This window comes from Podarcis gaigeae (assembly GCF_964106915.1).
Source record: "Podarcis gaigeae genome assembly, chromosome: 3".
Taxonomy (NCBI): Eukaryota; Metazoa; Chordata; class Lepidosauria; order Squamata; family Lacertidae; genus Podarcis; species Podarcis gaigeae.
Genome location: NC_139680.1, coordinates 6,847,904 through 6,858,321, shown reverse-complemented (window position 1 = coordinate 6,858,321; position 10,418 = coordinate 6,847,904). Strand labels below are relative to the sequence as shown.

At 39.9% G+C, this 10,418-nt stretch overlaps 1 protein-coding gene across 6 annotated transcripts in view; it reads right to left on the bottom strand.

The window, feature by feature from the left end:
• The window catches only part of MEIS1 (Meis homeobox 1), a 154,479-nt gene that overhangs the window by 6,397 nt on the left and 137,664 nt on the right, over positions 1-10,418 (bottom strand). The window lies entirely within an intron of this gene.

Below are 10,418 nucleotides of genomic sequence, written 5' to 3'. Positions count from 1 at the left end.
ACCTTAGAAAATACAAGCTTTGGGTTGTGAGTTGATTTACGTCGGCCTGCTTTTGCCACAGTTGGACACTTCCATTTCATCTTTTCATGGGGGAATTAGCAGAGTTTTCAGGAAACAATACAAGCACTACTCTTTTCAAATCAGATAAGGCTAGCAAAAAAAAAAAAAAAATGGTGGGGAAAGAGATGTATACCCATAGAAGCATTAATTCACCTTGCCTCCCACACCCAACCCAATTAGAGATGTTTCTCTAGCAGGTTCTCCCCCCCCCCCCTTTTGCAGTTTTTATCAAAACCTTTCCAGCCTCTTGCAAACATAATTCTATTTTAATGCCTACTATTAAGATAATGAACTGTGATGGCAGCTCACCATCAAATGAGAACATGTCTGGAGTTTTATCACCACCAGCTCACACTACTAGGGACCCGGGAGCAATGCATTCCTTGCACAATTTCTCTCTCTTTGTGCTCTTTATGCAAAGTCTGAGGTCAAGGTGAGGTCACAGCTATACAGCAATGGACCTCATAATTCTGCTTCCTTCTGCTAGGCTCGAACATTTACAGCAAACATCTTGTTAATTTGTAATTACTGTATCATTGATGAACCAAGAGGTTGTGGCGGATGACCTGGTTCAGATTAAAAGTAGGGAGTTTAAAAACAAAAAACACCACTTGAACTTGCATCCTGAGCATTTTGCCTAAACCATTAGTTCTGAAATTGTTATGGAAAAGATAATACTTGATTCAAAGGCAAAGTGATAATAGTTTATAAGGGCTACACATAGGTTTGTAATATAAAAAATAAAGCTTAAATCAAAGCTTAAATCAATAATCCATGAGGGAGATCAATAACATCAGAATCTAATGCTGAATTAGCTGGTTTCCCCTGCCCCCCTGATGAACACCACTCAATGTTTCTGTCCTTTAGCAAGCATGTAAAATGTGCTAGAGAGCAGAAACAGTGGTGCACTGGCCTTCATTTCAATAGTCAAATCTGATAGTCTACCCTTCTGCAAAAAGGAATAAGCCTAGCATTTCAAACAGGACATCGAAATTTCATTCACACATAAATCTGTATTTTTTTGTTGCTGGCCATTCCACATCTAATTTAAGGGCCAATGGTGATGGCCTTTTAATTTCTCTTTGCTACAGCCATGGACCTCATAATTCTGCTTCCTTCTGCTAGGCTCAAACATTTACAGCAAACATCTTGTTAATTTGGTTGGGATCCTTAAGCAGAGTCCCTTGCAAATGTCTATGAAGAATGTTATTATTAAGCTACTGATTCCTTCAACCTACAACACTACTGGCTGGTGTCTACTGAGACTGGTAGGACAGAAGACAGAGAGGCCAGCAGTTGGTAGAGCCAACTAATTCATGTTTTCTCCCCATCCTTCTTCACTACCAGTTCAACAATGGGAACACTCAGGAGGAGGAGCCAGCGCTGCTAAATCCTGGACTGGATGAGTGTAAGAAGACAGGCAGGTGGGGACTAGCTGAGGGCAGAATGAGAGTGGTGGGGCAGTGCACTATGCACCCCCATGGACCAGCCTCTTCTGTATCCAAATATTTCCTGAAAATGAAGTGTAAATCTATATATCAAATGAAATTTCTGAAGCAATTTGCCTTATTAGGTTTTGCAAACGTGGTAAGTGTCATTGGAGCCCTCACCTCACTGTTGAACATTACGGATGCTGGGAAGGGTCAAGGGTTCATATTGTTCCAACCCAGTAAATGCTCTGAACTTATCGCTAATATAGACACTTGATACTTTAGCAGTCTTAAAGGGGGCATAACAAGCATGTGATGCTTCTTAGGTAAAGTGTGTCATGGTATAAAAGCGTACCTTTTTAAACTGCTTAGTTCATATAGTGATTTATAATGAGAAATGAGAATTACTACAAGTATGTAGAAAGAACATACACATATAGGTTTCAGATATCTGTGCTGTACCACTGTGTGAGAATTTATTTACACTGATTTTTATCCTAACACAAATTCTGAAAGTGAAAACAATGATCTTAAAATCATTTTATAATGACAATATACTGAGCATGAAAATCAGAGCTATGAGCAAAGGTTATAGTAATTCTCCTTTCTCATTATAAAGCACCATGTGAAATAAGCAATTAAAATTTTCTACCTTTCCCCCTATTCGTTATCTTACACCATGACCAATTAGAAAATTGTTTGCACTTCAGAAAGTCACTTTCATACAAACCCTCAAAGGACAACTACAAAGAAGAAGAAAATGTTTTACTAGAAGCCCATGGTGGTCTTTAATTTTTGCAGGTAAGTTACATTTATCCTTGTGAGGCATTTGGCCTGATACAGTTAGAGCAATCCATGTGCCGGAAAAGCTTTCTATGTCCTGAGCCACAAAAGACAACTAAATAAAAGTTCGTATGCAAGGGCAATTAGCTTGCATGTGTACGACTCCTTTCGTGTTTGAAGAAGCACCATTTTCAGAGAGAAAAGCATAACGGAAGCATGCCATTCTGTATGGACATTCCTCCCCTGACTGATGCTCCCAAACTCCTGTGCCAGCACCAGTCGCCCATTAGGTTAGGCTGAGTGAAAGGAAGGAAAGGGGCTGGTCATTCAAGGTGTCTGCTTTCCATGCAAAAGATCAACGTTCAGCGTCTTCATTCTAACCTCCCTTGTCAACACTGACCATTTGTTGGTTGGGTCTACTTCTTTGTTCCTGAAGCTATGTGACAGCAGCAACATATACAGACTTTTATTTTGTGTTTGCAGATCCCTGGATTGAGCCAACTCAATTTCCAACGTGAATTTTAGCCTTCACAGAATGAGGCGAGTAAACTGCTGATAACGGCTAACCCCTGACCTAGGCACAAACACTACCACAGCTCACCTTAGTTCAGTCCTGTGTGCATGTTCAGATGCAGTTTCTTTCTTTCATAAAACTTAATATACCACATCATAGCAAAAACAACAAACACCAATAACCCTCAAAGTGGGGGTGTGATTGTGTCCTCTGGCTCCAGAAACCTGCCAACCTTGCTGTCTGACAGCACCAACCTCTTGTTCATCAGGCTCAGGCATGCAGCGAGTGCTTACAAGATGGCGCACACTGACCACTAGAACAACAGAAGGCAATTCTGGCAAGTAGACTGAACAGGAACTGCAGATCCCCTACGTAAGAAGCAGCCCATCCTCATCCCACTACCAGAAGAAACCGAGTCACTGCAAACTGTAACATAGTGATGGTGATTGGATGTACACTTACACTGAGTCTGGCTCCTTGGGCAAGGATAGTCTCTTGCTTCATGGCTGAGTTTTCCTTATCAGGGCAGCTGAACGCTGCAAGTGTATTCCATCCCTTTCAAGCAGTGGCAGTTGGGTAGTTTGAATTTAGGGTGGGCCAGAGTCCCAATGGTTGTGACGGGGATCAGGTGGCAGGCTGCCTGCTGCACTGCTAATAGGTTGAAGGAGAGAGAGTGCTGAGAATGCTTTGTCACACAGCTTTTCTTTAACGAAAATCAAAAGCATATTCTCAGTGCAGTGGACAGGTTTGGGGTAGTCATCCAAAACTGGGGAACATTTATCCAGTAGCTGGGACAACTCTTACTGAGGGATATCATCTAATAAAACCTAGAATGCTCTATTAAGAAAAAAAAATATTTAAAATGTGTGTTTTACTGAAGATTTTTTTTATTGTGCATTAAAGCCGCCAATAGGACTGCCCCCGCTAAAAAAACTTGCATCTCAATAAACTCTTCAGTCTAGTATTTCCTCTAAATCATTCTATAGATTTAACAGCAACAAAACACAGTCACATCCATGCGCCTCATGTTTCTTTAAATATGTTTCACACAAACACTTCAGTTATCTTTTCCTTAAGTATTTTCATATGGATTTCATGTTTAGTAGCTATTCTGAAAAGCAGCCATGTGTTTGGGTGCCTTTAGGGTGATTTCAGAGGAAAGAACATTTTCCTTCTGGGCAAAGTAATAAAATGACATTCTTGCTCCTCCCCCTAGAAGTCAACTTGAGGTCAGCTCCCAATCCTTGTATCTGTTTAAATAAACTGGTCCAGCTGTTTGTTTCCAAAATACCCTTTAACCTTCTGTTCCATCCTCCCTGTCTTTGTAACAGAATACTTTACTTTGCATCATAGTAAATTCCATGCCACTATACATAAAAAGTAAATAAATACGGTACCTTCATGAAAGGGTTTCTTCTATTTACAGTTCAAAATATCCCATTACATTAAAAAGGGAATGTTTTGCTCTTAGAAAACTCAGTCCAGTTTCAGTATATTTACAATTCATTTTCATTTTAAAAGAATCATTGATACTTTGAACTTCCCCCCTTAATGACAAAACATATATAATATTCCTTCCAAGTCTTCAAAAATCAGTTAAAACAGAGCCTAACAGTAATTTTCTACCCAATCTCAAGGGCTTGACATGGGTCTCAATGTATCCAAATCTTATTTCCTCTTCAGAAACCCAATGAGGTCAAAAGTCATTTAATGAATTTCATTGCTAAATTCACATTTTAACTTAAGTGTCCCAAGCCCAAACACAACTCTCTATCCACAACCTGCCAATGGAAAAAGCCCTGTTGCCTTTAATGGCTTATTTCACTTTCAACACAAAGCCTCTTACAGTTCAAACGACTCCAGTTTTAAAAATGCAAGTACAGATTTTCCTACACGGAAAGTACTTTTGTGTAAAAAATGTGTGAAAATCTCATGTAGACTCAGGTTATGTGTTACAATCGCAAGCACGTATCTGTCAAGGTGCATTTACCTCTACACACATGTTTTGTCTGTTGACAAAGCTGCTGCCATGTAGAATTTTTCCCTCCAGCCCAAAGACCTCAAACGTTATAATTAGCATCAGCTGTTAAACAGCAAGATAGATGTATCATAATATTGGGAAAGTTATATTTTCTGGCAATCTGCCAAACAGAGCCAGTTGCATCTATGTCTTCCTTTTGCATGTGTTGGGATCCAAAGATAAATGACAAGCAACAAATAAAATAAGAACCATCCCTGCATCATAGCAATCGTTGGCTTTTCACTATTCTCTCAATGGAAGAAGAACCAACGTTTTCAAGTAAAACCCATCCTCCCAGGAACAACAATTTTTTGCATCAACGTCATTACAGATTTTGTTCTGGTGTTTCCCCCCCTCCCCCACCCCCCTCCCCCGCAATGCCACCAAGTCTAACTCCTTCCTTCCAAGGGTCCCTCCATTGTGAGAGTACGCATCTCTGGTCACATGGATAAGATTCAGATCAAGACTCAGTGATGCAGCAACCTGCCTTTGAACTTTGACCTTCAGCTCCGCTGCCTCCACTGTGATGTACAAGTTTTGTTTCCTCTAAATGAAAGGCAGCATAACTAGCAACGACAAAGGAGAGCCCCACCATTCTCTCCGTCTGAAAATATTTTAAATGTTACGAGCTCGAAAGCAAATGTTTTCACAGGGTCACAAAGCCACTCTAAGAGACACAATTTGGTACTCCCGTAGTGCACCCAGGGCGACACTTTTCACATAGATCTCCTCTCTTTCTATCTTGCTGTAGCAGTCCTTCCCTCCCTTCATTTTTTTCTTCCCCTCATTCTGTAGCCATTTGCATCGCTGGCTGAAGTGAAAAATCACCTCTCTTGTCTTCTTTGGAACACAGTCATTTCACACTTCTGTCAACTGAATAAAACAAGGCCTTCCCTTGCTATCAGTGACTGCTAAAGTCACTTTTGCTCAATAATCTTGACTTATTTCTCCTAAAACGTATACTTGTTCAAATAAGGCTTTGTATAAAAAATTAAAAAATAGCACTCTCAGATTTTAAAGAAATGTTTAAGGTTAGATTCTTTAATCCTTTCCAATACATCTTCACAACCAAGCCAGTATTTTGGACCTCAAGCAATGTGTTGGAAATTTCACACCAAAGACTGAAGTGGGGAGGGGGGGGCAGCCAGGGGTTTGCATATTAACAGTGGTACTACTAGGAGTAAGTGGCAAAACATGTTTGCTCCCCTCACAGCCAGTTGGAAACCATTTGTAGCATATGCAGCTGCAAGGTGAAGGAGAATCAGGTGCAAAGAATCAAAACCTGCTTATCATTACATGTTCAGGTTTTTTTTAAAGCAGCATAGCAATTGATATGGAAGAAGAAATAGCAAGATTCCAGCGTAAACAAATAAGATAGTATCCTAAATGGGCCATGCAATTATTTTTATATTTATACTTTCTAAAAGCATTGCTTCTCTTGTGCTTCTAGCCTCTTTTCCCACATACACAACATTAAAAAACTTTTGAGATGGGCATATCTAGCAATACAGTCCTTCCACTTACTAGTTCTGGTATATTAACTGGTACAATAGAAAACAATTAAAGGAATATACTCAGATTTTAGGTTTACTGTTAACTTTATCTTAGAAAGTTACCTTTGTAAGACATTTTGGCACCCAAGACAAACCAAACCAAAAAATGGCACACACCCCTTCTCCACCAGGGAAGAAGTGGTGAGTGAATATCTACATCGGGAACAAGTGGAGAGGTAGGGGGAGAATGATCAACATTGCGATCTGCTGCCTCTGTGGACCCTGCAACCTGAGGCGGTCGCCTCACCAGGCCACATGGGTGAAGCAGCCCTGTTTGTAACTGTATCCTTTATAATTTTGCAGAGCCATGGAGCCCATCATAATCATTATAAAATATTGCTAGTTAGTGTCTTCCCAATTGTAGTCTTCAGTACTTTAAAATGGGAACCAAATATTAAAGGGTCTCTAAAAGCACCCAGTAAAGGTTCTTTTTTAACTTCAGTTCAGCTGCCAAGCCGATTATAATCTTCAATTCTATGCTTTCCAGTCATCCCTTATTTGTAAAAGTAAGTTCTTAATCTAATGAAAAGAAAGTTGATTCAATGTAAACTTAAACCGTATGAAGTAATGCTTGGCAATTTCTCTTGGTTTCTACCGCTTGCAAATAAAGACAGTTCAGAACTATAAATGCGGTACATCATTTAACAACAAAAGGGACACAGGAAGGGAAGACACTCCCCTCTCTGCTTACCACCCAATTCGGAAACATAATATTGGAGTTTACTAAAACCACAGTAAGTCCATTAATCAGACTTATGAGTGCATCTAGAAGACTTATCTGGAAGCACTGGAGTATTTGTCAAATTACTATACACGGGTGGTTGTTAAACGTTGTGTAAGGCATTTAAGAACAAACTACAAATAATGCTGTATGCAAAACTAGTGATGAAAACCCACTAATTAATTTGACAATTTGATGTAAGGTACTAATGAAAGCAATGTGCTGCTCTGCAATTTAGTTTTAAAAATAGCTCCTGACTTCAAGTGTTACTATGTGACCCTGCAATTGTATTCATGCTGTGGATTCAGAAGAAGTTTCTTTAAAGCTGGAGAACATTGTTTATATTCTCTCACAGGCACAGCCAGATAATGTACCGAGCATATCAAGTGTAGAGATGGAAGGGATGAATATGAGATCAGGTATGTACACCCAATATGTATGCCTGGAGAATCCTGGCTTTTACGAGTCAGGCATGTAAGAGACATCTTTTGTCAGTGCCCTTCTTGATCTCCTTTTGAACACTTCAGAAAACTTTTCTATCCCATAATTCACTTCCCCCTCTAAATTCACCCAAATGCATAGCTCTGGCACTCTGGAGAATTGTGAAGGAGGGTCAAGGACAACATTATTTGCACCAGACTGTGGGGAAAATATAGCCACTTATGTAGCTGCATTTGTCATTGTTAGATTTACTTCCACTGCACACACAAAGACAGGATCAGGCTCTTTCCCCACCAACGCAGTCCTCATAAAAAGAAGATCAATAATAGATAACAATAATAAATAGCAGTAAGTGACCTCCCAAAATCCTTTTCCTGTAAAGCTAAACAATATTCCCTGGTCAGCCTTCAAAAATTTTGTAGTAGTGAAAGAAGCATGCACACACACACACTCCTCAACATGGTGAAACAATAACAGGAATAAAATAGGGAAACTGGCATATATGGACATCTTTAAATGAAGATATGCCAACAGGTGATCCATGTTGCCTGGTAAATACAGTTGCCAAAACAAACTCTTCTGCATTATTGTAAATGCTGCTCTAAGGTTAATTGCTTAAGGTTAGACTTGCAACAGCCTAAAGATCCACGCATAATAAAATAAAATGTTAACAGCTAAAAATTGGATCAGCAGAGCAATGTTAACAGATTTTTCACACTTTGGCACTACATGAACAGCACAGCCAACAATGAACTTTGGTTTCTGGCACTAAAGTAATTCTCATTTCTTTCTTATGATGTCCTGTTCTGAAGTAGAGGAGGCCATTCCCTTTAAAAAGTTGTTTGCAATTCTTTCTTTCCAGTCCTTTTCACTAATACCACTTGACTACTATCTGGTCTGAGGTGATGGACTCAACTGACTTTATCTGAGCTTGAGACAATCACAAACACCCCTGCAAACTGGTGCCAAGATTGTCGTGGCATTTTAACAACAGTGTACATCTTCTAGCATTTGTGGGAAATAAAAAAGTGCCCTTCTTTAGTTTATTAATTGTTTTTATCAATTTCTCACTTCTTCAAGCAGCCTACAACAACAAAATCCATAAAACAGAGAAAAGCAACAATTAATAAAAGGAATATTGTATCAAAATAACTCATGTTATGCTTGCAAAGCTGTTGCTAGGTACCCAAAGAAACAAGGGGAGGATCTGGCCTCAAGGTCTGGATTAATATCAGGGAGGAGTAAAAGCCTGAATCAGAAGCTCATGTTATATACCCTTCGACTTTTTATTTGGAAGATTATGACACCGATCCAAATAATTTGTACAGCATCAGCTGCTGTTAAATTTAGCTTTGTATAAATAGTTTTAAGTACATTTTTTAACATAATGTTATTTCATGTGAACAGGCATGGGGTAGGGGGGAGAGAGAGAATTTCCTTACACTACATTGAAATACAGTTGTAAATTTCTCGTTTGTATTCTATGAACTTTTCAGGTTTGATCTGAAAGTTGAACACTGTACAGAATGTTCTCTGCATATGCAAAACAACTACCACTTATATTTGTTCTAGAACCATGGTTCCCAATGTGGAACATATGCCCCACAGGGGAGCAATTCAATTTTTAAGGGGGGCAATTCGAGAATGAGTTAGAGCAAGTTAACGGCCTTTTAGGCTTCCTCCACGTGAATAGGAGTTCACTTTTTGAATAATAAGAATTATATATCAAGGGGGTGGGCATCAGGATTTTAGAGATGCTTAGGTGGGCATGGCCAAAAAGGGATTGGGAAGCACTGTTCTTGAATATTCAAACCATTTCACATTTATTCTCTTGCTGTGGTGCTTACAGCAACCCTGCAAGGTAGGTCGGTATTATTAATCCTAGATTGCAGATACAGAGCTAAGGCTGAGAGTAAGGCAAAGTGGCAAGTTGATGGAAGAAGTGAAACTTGAACCAGAGATTCTCTTGGTTCATAGCTAAGAGTCTTAGCTACTAGGCTACACCAATTATTTGGTGTATTGTTTGTGCATATGTAGGTTCTGTGAGAAATTCTAATTTCTTGTTCTCACCAACAGGATTCCATCCACGTGGCCCGTCCTGCTGCTTTGATATGAACCCAAGGAGGAAAGGGGGGGATGTAGGACAGGTAGCAACACACCTGAGGTGAAATGCACATACAGCTTATACAAATGAATGTGCCAATGTGTCTGCAGTGGGAAAGGAAACCCTTCACTACTGCAAGTATATCTGCAAAAAGACACCCAGCAGAGTTCCTCCAGTTGTAAACAGCCTGGTGAGTTTAGGTTCTCCTTGCCTAAAGTCTAAATTATATTTTACGTCAGGCATTGGCAACCTCGGCCCTCCAGATGTTTTGGGACTACAAGTCCCATCACCTGTGACCACTGGTCCTGTTAGCCAGGGGTGATGGGAGTTGTAGTCCCAAAACATCTGGAGGGCCGAGTTTGCCTATGCCTGTTTTACTGTGACAAGACTGCAACCTACCTTGTATACAAAATCATTTCTATTTGGGATCAACTCAGTATGGTGAATGATAGTAAATATAAGCCAGAGTATTGATTTACTGAATGCCCAGTCTTTCCTGCTTATTTGGATACATTTCAATTAGTACTGCCCACAGATGTCTGTTTGGAGGGAGGCATGTGACTGGATACAAGTTGGATTCAAGCCTGTTATTGCTCATGCAAATATGACTGATGAAGGGACATGTCAAACTTCTATTGCAGAGAGGTAGGGTCAGCCCAAGACATTTTGACACCTGTTGCGAATGACAAGATGGTGCTCCCCCTGCAAGGGAGGAGTGGGTGAGTGAAGATCTACTCTGGGGAAAAGGGAGGGGGAATATAATCAACCTATTCACCTCAAAGGGCAGCCTCC